Source organism: Cetorhinus maximus, chromosome 20, assembly GCF_964194155.1.
Source record: "Cetorhinus maximus chromosome 20, sCetMax3.hap1.1, whole genome shotgun sequence".
In the NCBI taxonomy this organism is placed as follows: Eukaryota; Metazoa; Chordata; class Chondrichthyes; order Lamniformes; family Cetorhinidae; genus Cetorhinus; species Cetorhinus maximus.
Window position 1 is genome coordinate 37,295,453 of NC_135898.1, and position 20,925 is coordinate 37,316,377.

The window sequence follows — 20,925 nt, forward strand, 5'->3', positions numbered from 1 at the left end:
CAGACATGGATTTATGATCATTGACAAAAGACCAAGAGCAGGATTTTCCGGCTCCACCTGCCGCCAGGATCATCCAATCCCGCCAAAGGTCAGTGGACTTTTGGCTGGGCTGCCGAATCTCCCATGGTGGGTCCCGTCACAACAGGGATGGAAAATGTAAGTGAGTCGTTATGATCTCTAATGCACTGTCTGAAAAGGTGACAGAGCAGATTCAATAGTATTTGGGAATTTGGATATGTACTTGAAAAGGAAGAAGTTGCAGGGCTATGGGGAAAGAGCCAGGGACTGAGACTAATTGATAGCTCTTCTGAAGAGCTAGTACGAGTACAGTAGGCTGAATGGCTTCCTGTGCTGGATGATTCTCAGTAAACTTACCCAGATTCAGGCATGGGTCACATTGTTAGTTAGAACTTCTTTTCACTTTTCATAATAAAATGGCTTAAGTAAAATGTTCAAATGCCAGTAATAGGCACACATTCCCCAGTTCAGTTGCTTCCTGTATGTATTGATTTTCCCATTTATGGTTCCTCTGAGTCACAGAGCTCCAAATGTAGACTAGGGTCATGACAAATGATTAAAATGCTCTCTTCTGAAACATTAATTGAGACTTCTGGGAACAAGATGATATCCAGTCTCCACAGATGAATAAATTATACACATTGCCCTTTTGAACAAAATTAGTTATATATTGTTGAAGGTCTAACCTTGCATGATGCATGAGTTTCTGCAGCTGGCTCAGAATCTGGCTCACATTTCCTGTCACTATTATAACCCAACAAATAACTCTGCTGTGAAACCTTTTATAACCCAGTGATTGATTCATACGTGCCACAGAAGCCCAAGTTTTGTAAGTTTATTAACACAAATGGTTCTTCGGGAGGGGTGATTTTTCACCCTGTGTGACCTGATCAATGATAAAAACAGAATCTCAATTTTATGAATGAGGTAGATTATGTTGGGTTGGGGGGATTGAATGACAGATGGATTTTGGACTGGGGGAGAAAAAGACAATGCAAATCATCACTTGGGGACATGCCAAAGCATTTTACGGCTGGTGAAGCACTTTTGAAGTATAGTCTTTATTGTAAAGTAGGAAATGAGGCAGCCAATTTGCAACAGGGCAGGTTAAAATGAGATAAATGACTAGATAATCCATTTGTAATGATAGTTATGGTCTAAATATTGCCCAAGTCTCAGAGGAGACTATCTTTGCTCTACTTCGAAATAGTGTCCGGATTCCTTTTACACCCATTTCAGAGGGATGATGGAGTCTCATCCAAAAGATGGCAGCTCTGCCACAACGGCTCTTCGCTCATGCACTGGAGTGTTATCTTAGTTAAAGAATTTGGAGTGGTACTTAAACTCACTACATTCTGGCTGAGAAGTAAGAATGCTCCTGCTGAGCAAAGTACACTTTGTAAAGACACAGTTTCAGCACTGTACATTTTTGTAAATATCACCAAAGAACTAACACAGCCTGTCACCAACCAAGCCAAAGTACTTAGACTGGAACCAATCAAACCAAAATACCCAGCCCGGCACCATTCAAACCAAAATACCCAGCCCGTCACCAATCAAACCAAAATACCCAGCCCGGCACCAATCAAACCAAAATACCCAGCCTGGCACCAATCAAACCAAAATACCCGGCCTGGCACAAAACAAACCAAAATAGCTAGCCCGGCACCAATCAAACCAAAATACTCAGCCGGGCACCAATCAAACCAAAATACCCAGCCTGGCATCAATCAAACCAAAATACCCAGACCGGCACCAATCAAACCAAAATACCCAGCCCGGCACCAAACCAAAATACCCAGCCCAGCACCAATCAAACTAAAATACCCAGCCCGGCACCAAACCAAAATACCCAGCCCGGCACCACCAAACCAAAATACCCAGCCCGGCACCATCAAACCAAAATATCCAGCCCGGCACCAAACCAAAATACCCAACCCGGCATCAATCAAACCAAAATACGCAGGCCGGCACCAATCAAACCAAAATACCCAGCTCGGCACCAATCAAACCAAAATACCCAGCCCGGCACCAATCAAACCAAAATACCCAGCCCGGCACCAATCAAACCAATATACCCAGCCCGACAGCAATCAAACCAAAATACCCAGCCCGGCACTAATCAAACCAAAATACCCAGCCCGGCACCAATCAAAGCAAAATACCCAGCCTAGCACCATCAAACCAAAATACCCAGCCCGACACCAATCAAACCAAAATACCCAGCCCGGCACCAATTAAACCAAAATACCCAGCCCGACACCAATCAAACCAAAATACCCAGCCCGGCACCAAACCAAAATACCCAGCCCGGCACCAATCAAGCCAAAATATCCAGCCCAGTACCAACTAAACCAAAATACCCAGCCTGGCATCAGTCAAACCAAAATACCCAGCCGGGCACCAAACCAAAATACCCAGCCCGGCACCAAACCAAAATACCCAGCCCGACACCAATCAAACAAAAATACCCAGCCCGGCACCAATCAAACCAAAATACCCAGCCCCGCATCAATCAAACCAAAATACCCAGACCGGCACCAATCAAACCAAAATACCCAGCCCGGCATCAATCAAACCAAAATACCCAGACCGGCACCAATCAAACCAATATACCCATCCTAGCACCAATCAAACCAAAATACCCAGCCCGGCACCAATCAAACCAAAATACTCAGCCTGGCACCAATCAAACCAAAATACCCAGCATGGTACCAAACCAAAATACCCAGCCCAGCACCAAACGAAAATACCCAGCCCGGCACCAATAAAACCAAAATACTCAGCCCGGCATCAATCAAACCAAAATACCCAGCCTGGCACGAATCAAACCAAAATACCCAGCCCGACACCAATCAAACCAAAATACCCAGCCGGGCACCAAACCAAAATACCCAGCCCAACACCAATCAAACAAAAATACCCAGCCCGGCACCAAACCAAAATACCCAGCCCGGCACCAATCATACCAAAATACCCAGCCCGGCATCAATCAAACCAAAATATCCAGACCGGCACCAATCAAACCAAAATACCCAGCCCGGCACCAATCAAACCAAAGTACCCAGCCCGGCATCAATCAAACCAAAATACCCAGACCGGCACCAATCAAACCAAAATACCCAGCCCGGCACCAAACCAAAATACCCAGCCCGGCATCAAATCAAAATACCCAGCCGGGCACTAATCAAACTAAAATACCCAGCCTGGCACCAATCAAACGAAAATACCCAGCCTACCACCAGTCGAACCAAAATACCCAGCCCGGTACCAATCAAACCAAAATACCCAGCCCGGCACCAATTAAACCAAAATACCCAGCCCGACACCAATCAAACCAAAATACCCAGTCTGGCACCAAACCAAAATACCCAGCCCGGCACCAGTCACGCCAAAATATCCAGCCCGGTACCAACTAAACCAAAATACCCAGCCGGGCATCAATCAAACCAAAACACCCAGCCGGGCACCAAACCAAAATACCCAGCCCGACACCAATCAAACAAAAATACCCAGCCCGGCACCAAACCAAAATACCCAGCCACGCACCAATCAATCCAAAATATCCAGCATGACACCAATCAAGCCAAAATATCCAGCCCGGTACCAATTAAACCAAAATACCCAGCCTGGCACCCAACCAAAATACCCAGCCCGGCATAAATCAAACCAAAATACCCAGCCCGGCATCAAACCAAAATACCCAGCCCAGCACCAAACCAAAATACCCAGCCCGGCACCAAACAAACCAAAATACCCAGCCCGGCACCAAACGAACCAAAATACCCAGCCCGGCACCAATCAAACCAAAATACCCAGCCCGGCACCAATCAAACCAATATACCCAGCCCGGCAGCAATCAAACCAAAGTACCCAGCCCGGCACCAATCGAACCGAAATACCCAGCTCGGCACCAATCAAAGCAAAATACCCAGCCCGGCACCAATCAAACCAAAATACCCAGCCCAGCACCAAACAAACTAAAATACTCAGCCCGGCACCAATCAAACCAAAGTACCCAGCCCGGCACCAATCGAACCAAAATACCCAACCCGGCATCAATCAAACCAAAATACCCAAACCGGCACCAATCAAACCAAAATACCCAGCCCAGCACCAAACCAAAATGCCCAGACCGGCACCAATCAAACCAAATACCCAGCCTGGCACCAATCAAACCAAAATACCCAGCCCGGCACCAATCAAACCAAAATACCCGGCCTGGCACCAAACAAGAAATACGCAATCTGGTATCAATCAAACCAAAACACCTAGCCCGGCACCAATCAGTTCAAAATAACCGTCCCGGCACCAAACCAAATTATGTAACCCGGCACCAATCAAACCAAAATACCCAGCCCGGCACCAATCAAACCAAAATACCCAGCCTGGCACTAATCAAACCAAAATACCCAGCCTGGCACCAATCAATCCAAAATACCCAGCCTGGAACAAATCAAACCAAAATACCCAGCCCGGCAACAATCAAACCAAAATACCCAGCCTGGCACCAAACCAAAATAACCAGCCCGGCACCAATCAAACTAAAATACCCAGCCCGGCATCAATTAAACCAAAATACCCAGCCCGACACCAATCAAACAAAAATACCCAGCCCGGCTCCAATTAGACCAAAATACTCAGCCTGGCATCAATCAAACCAAAATACCCAGCCCAGGACCAATCAAACCAAAATACCCAGCCCAGCACCCAATCAAAATACCCAGCCTGGCACCAAACCAAAATACCCAGCCCGGCACCAATCAAACCAAAATACCCAGCCCAGCAACAAACCAAAATACCCAGCCCGGCACCAATCAAACCAAAATACCCAGCCCAGCACCAAACCAAAATACCCAGCCCGGCAGCAATCAAACCAAAGTACCCCGCCCGGCACCAATCGAACCAAAATACCCAAACTAGCACCAATCAAACCAAAATACCCAAACCGGCACCAATCAAACCAAAATACCCAGCCCGGCACCAAACCAAAATACCCAGCCCGACAACAATCAAACCAAAATACCCAGCCCAGGACCAATCAAACCAAAATACCCAGCCCAGCCCCCGACCAAAATACCCAACCCGGCATCAATCAAACCAAAATACCCAGCCCGACACCAAACCAAAACACCCAGCCCAGCACCAAACCAAAATACCCAGACCGGTACCAATCAAACCAAAATACCCAGCCCGGCACCAAACCAAAATACCCAGCCCGACAACAATCAAACCAAAATACCCAGCCCAGGACCAATCAAACCAAAATACCCAGCCCAGCCCCCGACCAAAATACCCAACCCGACATCAATCAAACCAAAATACCCAGCCTGACACCAAACCAAAACACCCAGCCCAGCACCAAACCAAAATGCCCAGACCGGCACCAATCAAACCAAATACCCAGCCTGGCACCAATCAAACCAAAATACCCAGCCCGGCACCAATCAAACCAAAATACCCGGCCCGGCACCAAACAAGAAATACGCAATCCGGTATCAATCAAACCAAAATACCTAGCCCGGCACCAATCAGTTCAAAATACCCATCCCGGCACCAAACCAAATTATGTAACCCGGCACCAATCAAACCAAAATACCCAGCCCGGCACCAATCAAACCAAAATACCCAGCCTGGCACTAATCAAACCAAAATACCCACCCTGGCACCAATCAAGCCAAAATACCAAGCCCGGCACCAATCAATCCAAAATACCCAGCCCGGAACAAATCAAACCAAAATACCCAGCCTGGCATCAATCAAACCAAAATACCCAGCCCGACACCAATCAGTTCAAAATACCCAGCCCGGCAACAATCAAACCAAAATACCCAGCCCGGCACCAAACCAAAATAACCAGCCCGGCACCAATCAAACTGAAATACCCAGCCCGACATCAATTAAACCAAAATACCCAGCCCGACACCAATCAAACAAAAATACCCAGCCCTGCTCCAATTAGACCAAAATACTCAGCCTGGCATCAATCAAACCAAAATACCCAGCCCAGGACCAATCAAACCAAAATACCCAGTCCAGCACCCAATCAAAATACCCAGCCTGGCAGCAATCAAACCAAAGTACCCAGCCCGGCACCAATCGAACCAAAATACCCAAACTAGCACCAATCAAACCAAAATACCCAAACCGGCACCAATCAAACCAAAATACCCAGCCCGGCACCAAACCAAAATACCCAGCCCGACAACAATCAAACCAAAATACCCAGCCCAGGACCAATCAAACCAAAATACCCAGCCCAGCCCCCGACCAAAATACCCAACCCGGCATCAATCAAACCAAAGTACCCAGCCCGGCACCAAACCAAAATACCCAGCCCGACACCAATCAAACAAAAATACCCAGCCAGGCTCCAATTAGACCAAAATACTCAGCCTGGCATCAATCAAACCAAAATACCCAGCCCAGCACCCAATCAAAATACCCAGCCTGGCACCAAACCAAAATACCCAGCCCGGCACCAATCAAACCAAAATACCCAGCCCAGCACCAAACCAAAACACCCATCCCGGCACCAATCAAACCAAAATACCCAGCCCAGCACCAAACCAAAATACCCAGCCCGGCAGCAATCAACCCAAAATACCCAGCCCGGCATCATTCAAACCAAAATACCCAGCCTGGCATCAATCAAGCCAAAATACCCAGCCCGGCACCAATCAAACCAAAATACCCAGCCCAGCACCAAACCAAAATACCCAGCCCGGCACCAATCAAACTGAAATACCCAACCCGGCACCAATCAAACCAAAATACCCAGCCCGGTACTAATCAAACCAAAATACCCAGCCCAGCACCAAACCAAAATACCCAGCCCGGCATCAAACAACCCAACCACAACACCCAGCTGTGAAGCCAATTTTCTCAGTTTAGTATCCAGCTTTCCTAATCTTGTCTATTTTGTCTTCCCTTGGCACCTTTGACAGTACATCACCTGGCACTTCATTTCAACATTTGTCATCCATTTAATTAGCATCCATTGAATGTTTATTTTTCCCTTAACTAAATTTATACCTTCAATGCCTTGCTTAACTGGCCTTAAAGGTAATCTGGTTTAAATACTATATGGAGAAGTTTAATATTTCAGATACTTCACTCATGTCCACCCTTATCCACCTTTTTTAGACCCCAGAGGTTAAACTTCTCTAACTTCCCTAAGTCCATTCCCTTTACACCTGCTGCAATGCATAAAAGTCTCTTTAGCACCCAACTATCAAGTCAGCTTGACTTCTCCATTCCTGGTTAATTTTGGGTACGTCTATATTTCAAAATTTGCTAGCTGGTTCCCTGAGGGGCAGCATAACTTAGAAGATGACTGGACAATGGTTGATGGCTTTTGCTGCTAATTTGAAACTGTGTTCAACTTCTGCGAGTTGGAAATGTAAAGTCTGGAATTGTAAATGCCATGTGTACATATCAATTTTGTTTATAACCTGCACTTCCTGAACATAAATCTTTTATTCTATTGTGATTTTTGGTCACATTTTTCAGTCAGTATTTCCATTTAATTTTGCTATGTCAACCATTTTGTAGCAGGGTCAGGTATTGGCCATTAAATGCCTCTTGAGCACACGTTTCTGAAGTTTGCCTCCTAACTGTCGTGTGATGGGCATAAAAGAGTGTATATTTAACAACTAACAATGAACAATTTATATCTACACATACAAACACACACACAAAATTGAATTCTTGAAAACTAGTTTGACAATATTCTAACATTTTTATAGTTGTTTAATCTACAACAACAATTTATATTTGCCGTATATACTCATGTAAAAGTCAAATTTTTGAGACCAATTTTTAAGGCAGAAATTAAGGCTTTTACGTGGGTAATCTTTTTGAGGGACTTACTTTTCAACTAAAATACCCACCTGCCCAGCACACCTAACATGGCTCCAAAAGAATCCATAAGTTAATGGGGTAAGCGGTGCTTACACCACCTGTTTATTATCTCTCTCTCTCTCTCCCTCTCTGTGTTTTTAACGTGCCTCCCTATATCCCCACACACTGGGAGATAAAGTGGCAGTGTGGCTGAGCCTGCAACTCCCATGATGCTTGGGGGCAGGAGAAGGTGAAGGAAAAGGAAGGGTTGCACTGTTAGAAAATGTTTCACTGATGGCCCCAGCCCTTGGTGCAGGGGGATCGCACTGAGTCAGCATTCGCAAGGACCTGACTGGCAAGGCTGGAGCCTCCCATCCCCTCCTCAGGAAGGCTGAGGGTGATGGCCGATGACACATGAACTGGACCTTCATTTACTTAATGTTTGGTCTGGAAGTTGGCCCATACATCCTGTGCGCTGTTTATTTCTCTTCACCAAATTGTTAGTTTTCTCAATAACAACGTATGGGGATGTGAAATGACTCCCCTATTCTCCCACACCATGTTTGATCGTAACGGGGTTTTCTTGAGAATTTAGAGAGGATGTGCTTCGCTGATTCTCTAACAGTCCCATTATTTACACTTTGAGGTTGAAAAGAATTATTCAAACAGGCTTTCCTAGGCTGAATAAAGAACAAGATAAGTTAATTGAACCTATTTCCCGAGCTAAAAAAAAACTAGGTAAAACGCGACCACACATTCATCTGGGCCCACACACACACATGCACACACACAGCAGTACAGATGGCAGAGTAAGAGGATAGGCTTATAGGAACTTTATTTATTTATTTATTTTATAAAAGCTTCAGGAAACCTCATCCCGCCCGTGGATGAGGTTTCTTGAAAAACGTGAAGGCCACTTGCGCTCTTTGCCTGCCCACCAACCTTAAGGTTAGACGGGCAGCATTGCTAATGACTTTAATTGCTCTTTTAATGGGCTTTACAGAATCACAGAATCACACAGTGCAGAAGAGGCCCTTCGGCCCATCAAGTCTGCACTGACACGTGAGAAACAGCTAACCTACCTACCTAATCCCATTTACCAGCACTTGGCCCATAGCCTTGAATGTTATGACGTGCCAAGTGCTCGTCCAGGTATTTTTTAAAGGATGTGAGGCAACACGCCTCCACCACCCTCCCAGGCAGTGCACTCCAGACCGTCACCACCCTCTGGGTAAAAAAGTTTTTCCTCATATCCCCCCTAAACCTCCTGCCCCTCACCTTGAACTTGTGTCCCTTCATGACTGACCCTTCAACTAAGGGGAACAGCTGCTCCCTATCCATCCTGTCCATGCCCCTCATAATCCTGTACACCTCGATCAGGTCGCCCCTCAGTCTTCTCTGCTCCAACGAAAACAACCCAAGTCTATCCAACCTCTCTTCATAACTTAAATGTTTCATCCCAGGCAACATCCTGGTGAATCTCCTCTGCACCCCCTCCAGTGCAATCACATCCTTCCTATAATGTAGCGACCAGAACTGCACACAGTACTCCAGCTGTGGCCTCACCAAGGTTCTATACAACTTCAACATGACCTCCCTACTTTTGTAATCTATGCCTCGATTGATAAAGGCAAGTGTCCCATATGCCTCTTTCACCACTAACATGCCCCTCCGCCTTCAGAGATCTATGGACACACACGCCAAGGTCCCTTTGTTCCTCAAAACTTCTTAGTGTCATGCCTTTCATTGAATACTTCCTTGTCAAATTACTCCCTCCAAAGTGTATAACCTCACACTTTTCAGGGTTAAATTCCATCTGCCACTTATCTGCCCATTTAACCATCCCGTCTATATCTTCCTGTAGCCCAAGACACTCAACCTCACTGTTAACCATCCGGCCAATCTTTGTGTCATCCGCAAACTTACTAATCCTACCCCCCACATATGTCATTTATATAAATGACGAATAATAGGGGACCCAGCACAGATCCCTGTGGTACGCCACTGGACACTGGCTTCCAGTCACTAAAGCATCCTTCTGTCATCACCCTCTGTCTCCCACAACTAAGCCAATTTTGAATCCACCTTAATCGGCTGTTGACAGTTTGGCAGGTGTGCAGCCACCTCCCGGATGCATGCCCGACGTCATCACACATCATTTTACATGTAGGCGTGTCGGGCCTGCCCCTGCACACTGACGGCAATATTCTGCCCATTGTTTCAGAGCAGGTAATTGCACTTTGATGTCTCATCTCAGAAACACTTGAAAAGTCTCAGGGTGGTGTGAACCGACAGAGGATGGGATCTTTCATGCTTCCATGCTTGAGTGTCTGTCTTCATCCCACGTGGTGGAATGCGAGATTGTGTGTATTACAGCAGCTTGGGCAGTTTTTAAAAAAAAAAAATCACACTGTCTGAATGTCTGAAATTATATATTCAAAAAGCACATCGTCATAACAGTTTCTGCCCCCAGAAATCAAAACCAACCTACATTTCTCCTGCCTGAATTGACAAATAGGAGTGTGAGGAAATATAGTATGTGTAATGTTTTTAATGAACAATGAATTGAGGATTTTGCTGTGATTGTAGAGGTTATACAGGTACTTCAGTTCTGAAAAGTTTTGGGTTTTGATCCCTGAAACATTAGGGTTGACTTTTATACGAGGTATATGAAAAATACTATTTTTTTAAGGCCAGAAGTCAACTTTTATATGAGATTGACTTTTATATGAGTATATACGGTATTTATATAGCACCTTTAATGGAACAAAAATGTCCCAAGGCATTTCATAGGAGTGTTATTAAGCTAGGAGATATGAGGACAGATGTCTAAAACCTGGGTCAAAGAGGTAGGTTTTAAGGAGCATCTTAAAGGAGGTAGGGAAGCAGAGAGGTTTAGGGAGGGAATTCCAGAGCTTAGAGTCTAGGAAGCTGAAGGCACGGCCACCAACACTGGAGTGATTAAAATTGGGATGCTCGAGGCCAGAATTAAATGAGTGCAGATATCTTAGGGGGCTCTAGGGCTGGAGGAAGTTAAAGAGATAAGGAGGGGAGAGGTCATGGAGGGATTTGAAAACAAAGGTGAGAATTTTTAAAATTGAGCTGTTATTGAGTCATTATAGGTTAGCAAGCACAGGCACAACGGGTAAATAAGACTCGTGAGTTAGAACATGGGCAACAGAGTTTGGATGACCTCACTTTACAGGGGGTAGCATGTGGGAGAGCCAGGAGTGGGTTGAAAGTTGAGTCTAGAGATAACAAAGGCATGAATGAGGGTTTCAGCAGCAGATAAGCTGAGAGAGGGGAGAATCGGAGATTATACTGAGTGGAGATTACACCAAGCTGGTAAAATGGAGTGGGAAGCCTGCTGAGTGTAAATGTAGCTTCTCCTGCAAAGGTCGAATAAAATATTAGGTGTTTGCGCGCAGCTAAAGGATCTTGGAAATGTGAATGCCATGAGCATTATGAATCTTTCACTACCTTCCCGCTGTAAAATATGAACAACTCAGACAGTGAGCATAATTTGATGTTTCACAACATTTAAAACCCGTGCTGATCTAATCACTGGGTGCGGTAAAGCAGCACTGACCACAAGCTGCTGGAAGCTGCATCATCTAAGTGACCAGCCTGTGTTTGTCCTCTAGCCTTGACTGAGACTGGGCACCAATATTATATCCCATGAGCAAGTCTCCTTCAAAGGGGCAAGTTTAGTTCACTGTTTTTCCTGACATTAAAGTCACCTTTAGGTCGCTGTCAGCCACGACCCAGATTGAGCTGTGTGCCCCAGGACTGCCAGACCACCCTCCCAGTAAACTTTGGGAAAAGCCACAGCCTCTTTCACAAATACCTCTGTATTTAGGAAAACAAATTGCGCGATTTGAAAGTCCCATTTGGACGTGAGCAAGGCTCCCTCGAGAGTTGGCATATCAGTCACCCAGGTGAGATATATAAGTCTAAAGCAAAATACTGCGGAAGCCAGAAATCTGAAATAAAAACGGAACATTCTGGAAATATTCAGCAGGCTGGCAGCATCTGTGGAGAGAAAAACAGAGTTAATGTTTCAGGTCAATGACCTTTCATCAGAATTTAAGGAGGTAAGAGAAGAATAGTTTTTAAGCAAATACAGAGTCAAAGTGCAGCTGGAGGGTTGGGGGGGCGGTGGGGGGGGACCAAAAGTGAAGGCCTGCAGTAGGGTAGAGGGCAGGAGTGATTAAATGACAAGAGGGATGATGCTGGAAAGCAAAAGGGCAGGAGTGAATGAAACAAGTTAAGAAAAAAAAAAGATGGGTTCCAAGGAGCTCTGAATGGTTAGAACGGAATAGCAGAGGGAGAAGGAAGCATGGAGAAGAGAAAGCTCCCATGGCCTTGGATTGTGGTGGAAGAAAGTGAATAGACCCCAGGGGGTGGTGACCACCCATCGACTGGGTACAGATGGGGAATCCCCATTTCAAGCAGCAGTCCATGTTACCGCTCCCAATGGCTCTAATGCAGCCATCCTCCATTAACAGCATCTGCTGACCCAGCGAAAATGGTAGTTCAGAACATTTGCCAACAGTCCGTTCCAGTGGGATTTTTCATATGGGAGGGAATCCCAATGGAAGGATTCACTCCCATTTTCCAGTCTTGTGAGCAGACATTTGCCTCACTTTATACATTGGAAGCATCATTTAAAAGAAAAAAATACTTTTACCATTTAAACCATTTGTAGTTTAGGAAGGAGTTTAGAATTAAATGACAAACTGATGAGACCCAATGCTAAAATGTGACTATATTTGGCCGCTGTCAACAGTGATGTAAATGTCGAATCTTGTCAGGTCTCCGTTCCCTCATGTCGAGAAGCCCCACTGACTGCTTGATGTGTAGAACTGACTTTGAAGCTGTGAAAGTGCTTTTCAGTTTGCTCGTCCATGTTCCCAGCTGGAGCTCACAAAGCAGAGAGGGGGAATTACATGTACAGACACACACTCATCCTCATGGCTTGTGCAGTATCTGATATGTGTCCAGTTTTACAGAGTATTACTTCCACAAAGTACAATGCTCTGGGAATTTGGTAAGCAAATTTTAAGGGTTATAAATATTGATCTCTTTCTTAAATTTGGTTAAATTTTGCCTTTCGCATTGAAGTTTAAAGTTCGCTTGTAATTTCTTTCACAGTGTCAGTGGTAAATAGGCCTAGTGGCAGTTACATCATTAGTTAATTAGGTGGCTAATTAGAGCTAGTAATGATTGTCAGTGGGGCTGAATTAGATCTTTGGAATTTTTGCTAGTATAAATACAGGAGCTAAGTATTGTTTCTACAGAGGACTAAAAAGGAGTAAATGTGATGTGAGGAATTTTTTTTTCACCCAGAGGGTGGCTGGAGTCTGGAACAAACTTCATGAGCAGAACATTACACTCGGCGTGTGGGTGCGCGTAATGTTTTGAACCAGGCCCCACCCCTCCCCCAGAAGCCCGCAAGCAAACTCGATGGGGTTTGGTTTCTGGGCTTCCTCCTCGTGCAAGTCCTCTTCCCACCCCTGATTGAAGATCAGCAGCGGCAGGATGAGGTCTTCCTGGCCCCGGACTTAATTAGACAGAGGTGGGAAATCAGCGGTGTATCCACCCCACACACTCCCACCCGATTAAATACCCCCCACCTCCAAATTGCTGCTGAGGTGTCATTAAATTTTGCTCAAGGAGACGTCTGTGAAAGAGAGTGGGAGACAGCAAGATCAGAGAGCTGAGGTCTAGAGGCATTAATTAAATTAATAGTTTAAATAAGGTACTAACCAGATTGTAAAAAGCCAAGTAGGGATTTTTCTCAATCATTGATGTGCATCTTGAGACCTGTTCCTTGCAATTCCGGTGCCATGTGGGACTTTCAGGACACTTTGTGTGTAAAGGAACTGTGTCCAGCTGCTCCAGCTCGAGCTCAGGGAGGCGGGGAGTTTCCTGGATCATATGCTCCAGGAGGTGGTCACCCCACAGGTAGTAAAAGTTCAGGATAAGTAGGTGGGCGGCCATCAGGGAAGAGTAGGAAGAGGCAGGAAGTACAGGGGTGGCGGAGGGGAGTCAGAGGAAAGGGCAGGTGGGGTTTGTGCGCCACTCTCAAACAGTTACTCAGTGTTGGAGACTGCTGGGAGTGACGACACCCTGAGGAGTGCAGACCAGACCACGGGCATGGGACTGTACAGGAGGGGGCAGCAAAACATAGAATTGCAGTCGTTTTATGGAATTCCATAATAGGGGGATGGTCAATCAATTCTATAACCGTCATTGTGAGTCCCGCATGGTTTGTTGCCTCCTTGGTGCCAGGTTAAAGGATATTACAGAGAGGACGCAGAATATTCTACAGGGTCAAGGCAGTGGGACTGAAGTTCTGGTACACATTGGTACCAATGACATAGCAAGGGCAGGTGTTGAGGTCCTATGGTCAGACTTTCATGAGCGAGGGAGAACATTTAAAAAGGAGGACCTTGAAAGTAGCAATCTGTGGATTACTCTCACAGCCACGTGGGTGAGAGTAGAAATAGGCAGATAGGGAGGATCAGTGTGTGTCTTGAGGCAGATTCTTGGGGCATTGGGATCATTTCTGGGGCTGGAGGCACCGATTCAAAAGGGATGGGTTGCACCTCTACAGGACTGGACCAGTGCCTTCATGGGGAGATTCACTTGTGTAGTTTTAAACTAAATTGGCAGGAGGGTGACACCAGCTTGTAGAAGTACAAAAGAGGAATAAAGTGCATAAAGTGAGAGTGTTGGATAGCATTAGAGAAGGAAATAATGCCATATTAGATAGGTACAAACTAAGAAGGTCAATGAGGAATACAAGGACAAGATTACAATGCATGTATGAAAACGTACAAAGTGTAATAAATACGGTTCGGTGAATTATGAGCAGAAAAGCAGTCTGGGAATATGATTTGGTGGAAAAAATGGAGACGTGGCTTAAAAAATGGTGAGGACTGGGCGCTTAACATTCTAGGATTTAAAGTGCTTAGAAAAGACAAAAGAAGGAAAAAAGAGAGGTGAGGTGGCAATGCTGATTATGGAAGATATTGTAATGTTGGAAAGAGAGGATGTCCTTGAGGGGACAAGGAGAGAATCCATTTAGTTAGAGTTGAGATGCAAAAAAGGTATGACTATGCTACTGGGGATATTCTATATAGTGAGAGAGAGAGGAACAAATCTGCAGGAAAATCGCAGAGATGTGCAAGAACTATAGAGTGGTGATGTTGGAGCACTTTAGTTACTCAAATATCAATTGGGTTAGTGTTAGAGTAAAAGTAAGGAGGGGGAGGAATTTCTGAAATGGATTCAGGAGAAGTTCATGACCAGTCCTTTGTATTGGTGTTTACTAAGGAAATGGATGTTGTCAAAATAGCGAGAGTAGAGATAGTAGGAGCAGCGGATGGGGTGAAAGTGATAAGCAGGATGTACTGGAAAAGCTGGATGTGCTCAGAGTGGGCAAGTTAGAACAGAGATGAGGAGAAACTTCTTTAGCCAGAGAGTGGTGAATCTATGGAATTCATTGCCACAGAAGGCTGTGGAGGCCAGGTCATTCATTGTATTTAAGACTGAGATAGATAGGTTCTTGATTAGTAAGGCGATCAAAGGTTACGGGGAGAAGGCGGGAGAATGGGGTTGAGAAACTTATCAGCCATGATTGAATGGCGGAGCAGACTCGATGGGCTGAATGGCCTAATTTCTGTTCCTATGTCTTATGGTCTTATGGTCTGGCAGCATCAGCGGAGAAGAAAAGATTGACGTTTTGAGTCCTCATGACCCTTCAACAGAACTTGGTGGAAGTGGCGATAGTAGAAGGGTTTGCCATAATCTTCCAATCTTCTCTAGATACATGGGAGGTGCCAAAGGATTGGAAAGTGGCAAATGTGAAACCTTTATTCCAGAAAATGTGTAAGGACTTTCCTAGTAACTACAGGCTAGTCAGTTTAACATCAGTGGTGAGAAACGTTTTAGAAACAATAACCAGGAAAAAAATTAACAGGCACTTGGAGAGGTTTAGGTTAACAAAGGAGAGCCAGCATGGATTCATAATGGCTTCTCTAGTTGCATTTCATTATGAAGTAACAGAGAAGGTCAATGAAGGGAATGCAGTGGATGTTGTCCATAAGCATTTTAAGAAAGCATTAGACAAGGTACAACATAAAAGGCTGGTTATGGGGAGGAGGGATCTTGATGTATGATCCATGGACCTGAGGCTGTCTCGCTCCTTGCTGGCTTCCTGCATTGTCCAGTCTCTCCACTATTCCCATAGGTTTAACTCGTCTTCCTATGATGGGCGATATGATAAAAGACTGGTTAACAAAACTGAGGCTCATGGAATCGATGGGTCAATGTCAGCTTCTGTAAAAAAATTGGCTTAAGGACAGAAAACAGCAAGTTGTGGTAACTGATTGTTTTTCAGATGGGAGGATGGTAGACAGTGGTGTTACCCAAGGATTTTTTAATATATAAACAAATGACCTGGTTATTGGACTGCAGAGTAAAATTTCTAAATTTGTCGATGATGCCAAACTTGGAGGTGTGGCAACCAGTGAGGATGATATCAATCAACTACAATGCACAAAGGCTAGCAGAATAGGCAGAAAAGTGAGAGATGAAATTTAATACAGAGAAGTGTGAGATGATGCATCTTGGCAGAGGGGATAAAGTGACGCAATATAGACTTAATAGCACAGTTCTAAAGAGGGTACAGAGGGACCCTGGGGGTTCATATGCAAAACCTTTGAAAGTGGCAGAACCTATTGAGAGAATTGTTAGCAAAGCATATGGGATCTTGAGCTTCATAAATAGAGGTATTGATTACTAAAGCAGAGGAGTTATGCTGGACATACATAAAGCTCTGGCCTGGCCACAGCTAGAGTATTATGTCCAGTCTGGTCACCACACTTTAGGAAGGATGAGAGGGTCCTTGAGAGGATGCAGAGGAGATTTACTAGAACAGTTCCAAGGAGGGGGGAATTTAGCTATGAGGTTAGGTTGGAGAAGTTGGGGCTGTTCTCCTTGGAGCAAAGGAGATTGAGGGGAGGTTTGATAGAGGTGGACAGGGTTAGATAAAGCAGACAAAGGAAAGCCATTCCCAATAGCTGATGGTAGAAGGACCAGGGACACAGTTTAAGGTTTGGGGCAAGAGTTACTGGGGGTGTGAGGAAGAACCTCATTGTGCAGCGAGTGGTAATAACCTGGAACTCTCTGCCTATGAGGGTGGAGGAAATGGAGATCACTGATTATAAAAGGAAATTAGATGGGCAATTGAAAGAAATAAACTTTTAGGGCAATGGGGATAGAGCAGGGAATGGGACTGACTGGACTGCTCCACAGAGAGCCTGCATCGATTCGATGGGCTGAATGGCCTCTTTCTGTGCTGTTATGACTCTATCTGATTGCAAACAGCCTTTGAAAAGACGAGGGATAATTTTAAATTACTTAACATTAATATAGTGGCTATCTGGACAGTGAAAACAGCATCACATTCTCACCCACCCATTTCACACTAGAAGAATAGCCGCCACCATTTTAAGGTGGGCCACCTTTTTTACATGTCATGCACACCCACCTATAGACAACACCTATTTATTCTGCAAATGCTTAAGGGCCCAAATGCCGTTTTCAACAATTGATCAGGTCTACAATAGACAATATTGCATAACATACAACAAATCTACAAATGATGGGGTGGATGGGATTATCAGCAGCTTTCGGCTAAATCACTGGCTGCTTTGTTTTGACCAGCTGTGAGACACTTGCTGTTCTGGCTGCTTAAGCTTCATGTTAAACTTTCCCTATGGTTGGACATGAAAGATCCCATGGCACTATTTGTGGAAGAGTGGTGGCGTTCTTAAGTGGTTGTTTGTGGGATCTCTCTGTGTCAAGATGGTTGCCATGTTTTCCTACTTTACAGCAGTGACTGCACTTCTGCTCCATTGGCTATGAAGTGCTTTGGGAATCCTGAGGTCATGTGAGGCACGACTTTTTTTTATTTTGACTTGGGGCTTCTGATGAACTTTATTGATGGCTCTCTAAATTAATTCTCCCATTGTTTCAATTCCACCATTTATTGCATACCTCTAAAAGGTGGTAGTGCACTGCCTTTAACCACTGCTGTAAATATGGTGCAGGAACTCTACTGTGCTAAGCTTTGACCCAGTGATGGAGAAGGACTGGTGATATATGTCCACGTGAGGATGTTGTGTGACTTGATGGTGAACTTGGAGGCGATGGTGCTCCCATGCACGTGCTGCACTTGGCCTTCTGGGCAGTGGAGGTCATGGATCTGAGAGGTGCTGTTGAAGGATGTACTGATCGGAACGCTGTTGTGGCCGGAAGAAGAGGCTAGGGTAATGTGTGAGGGTCCACCCCAGCTGCAAAGCGGAGAGGCAGGAGGAGGGAAACCCACAGGTGGCCTTACCCCACTAGAGTGTACAGACTAAAAACCACATACCTGCAGTTCAGTGAGGAGTAGGGTGTGAGGAGACTGAACTTTACCAGGATACTTTCAGTGCTTTGCACCTGGCTGCAGCCTAGCTCCGGGTAACACTCTTCCTTGCCCTTGGCTGTTAAGGCTGCTGTGATCCTCAGCTTTTACACCTCAGGGTCATTGCAGGCTGCAGCAGATGGTCATTGCAACATCAGTCAATCAGCTGTGTATGTATACCTCACACAGGTGATGAATGTGCATTTTGCTAGTACCAACATCTTCATCTCCATGCCTGTTGACATCATAACGCAGGGAAAATGGCGTATTGCAAATGGTGCACTTGTAAGTTTTCCTACATGTTTATCTTTTTCTGGCCTCTAGTAACACCCTGTGTAAATATATCCTTAACTTCTCTTTCAGAGAGAACGTGTCACCTGAACAGGCTGAACAAGAAACCACAGACAAAGCACAGGATTCCAGTGAGGTAGGTAGCAAACATTAAAGCCATTAAATATTCACTTGGCACGGTCTTGCGCTCATCTAAAACTCTGCTGTCAGTATCCTACCTCTCACCAATTCCATTCGCCATGCTGGGCTTGCTGTCCTACATTGGCTCCCATTCCACCAATACCTCAAATGTACAATTCTCATCCTTGTGTTCAAATCCCTCCTTGGCCTTACCCCTCCCAATCTTCATAACCTCCTCCAGCCTTGCAACCTTCCGAGAACGCTATGATCCTCGAACTCTGGCCTCTTGTGTATCCTGAAGGTCCTTCACCCGATGATTGACGGCCATACCTATAGCCAGCTCTGGAAAGCTCTGGAATTCCCTTTGCAAATCTCTCCACATCCTTCTCCCTTAAGGCCTACCCCTTTAACTGAGCATTTGGTCACTAGTCCTAATGCCTCCTTCTTTGGATCAATGTCAAATCATTGTCTGAAAATGCTCCTGTGAAGTGCTTTGGGAGTTTTTAACTATGATAAAGGTGTTATATAAATGCAAGTTGCTGTTGCATGTCACACTTCATTTCTTTGACGTATTTCTATATGATACAAATTTTGATATGATGTAATCTTTATAATTTTTCAACTGTAGTTTAGAATGCAAATTCTAATGTGTTTATCAGATTTCAAGTGTTTTCTTTGTCCCTCCTCCCTCTGTCCCATCAAAGACTGATGAGTAAAATGTTGAACCTTCAAAAAGTCCATAATTAATGAAGCATATCTGGTGAGAAAAAAAATTCAAGAAACTTACTTGAATTGTTTTAATGCACACTTAATAGACAAGTTTGGAGAAAAAAAATAAATTAAATCTTTTATACAGCGCATGGTTCTTTTTTGTATAAAATAAGAGACAAGGTTAAGGAAATTATATTTCTTTGCTGAAGCTGCTAAAAATATCCTTGCACCAATTCTCTAATCATAGCAACAAACATCAGATACTGGTTTTGGAAATGTGCTCATTGTGTTTCTTTCCATTTTTATTGATTGTGGCAATATTTATGCTCCAGAACTTGCCGCGCCCCTAGCCAAGCTGTTCCAGTACAGCTACAACCTGGCATCTACCCGGCTATGTGGAAAATTGCCCAGGTATGCTCCGTCCACAAAAAGGACAAATCCAACCCGGCCAATTACCACCCCAACAGTCTACCCATGATCATCAGCAAAGTGATGGAAAGTGTCGTCTACAGTGCTATCAAGTGGCATTTACTCAGCAATAACACGCTCACTGATGCTCAGTTAGGTTCTGCCAGGGGAACTCAGCTCCTGACCTCATAACAGCCTTGGCCCAAACATGGACAAAAGAGCTGAACTCCCAAGATGAGGTGAGAGTGACTGCCCTTGACATCAAGGCAGCATTTGATCAAGTGTGGCCTCAAGGAGCCCTAGCAAAACTGGAGTCAGTGGGAATCAGGGAAAACTCTCTGCTGGTTGGAGTCATCCCTAGCACAAAGGAAGATGGTTGTGGTTTTTGGGGGTCAGTCATCTTAGTCCTGGGAGATCATTGCAGGAGTTCCTCAGGGTAGTGTCCTAGGCCCAACCACCTTCAGCTGCTTCATCAATGACCTTCCTTCCATCATAAGGTCAGAAGTGGGGATTTTCACTGATGATTGCACAATGTTCAGCACCATTCGCAACTCCTCAGATATTGAAGCAGTCCATGTCCAAATGCAGCAAGACCTGGGGCAGAATTTTCTGCCTGTCGGGCGAGGGCGCGGACCTGATCAGCGCCCCCAAACGGGTCCACACCACCATTTTACGTGGGCGGGCCAATTAGGACCCACCCAGCGTGTCGCGCATCCGGAATCACAGAGCGTTCCCTGTGCGGGCAGTTGGGGGGTTCACTGAGTCGGGATGCGCTCTTTCGCACATGCGCGTGAAAGAGCGCAGAAATCTCTCTGAGGCACAGAGATTAGTTTTAAGTTTAAACAGTGTAATAAAGTGTTGTAAAAATTTTTATGACATGTCCCCTCATGTGAAACTGTCACATGAGCTGGGACATGTGCATTAATATTAATAAAAAATTTTCTGAAAATTTTAAATCACTCATGAAACTTCATCCCGCCTGTGGATGAGGTTCCAAGAAAAATGAGAAGGCCGCCTGGGCTCTTCGCCTGCAGGTTGGACGGGCAGCTCAGCTGATT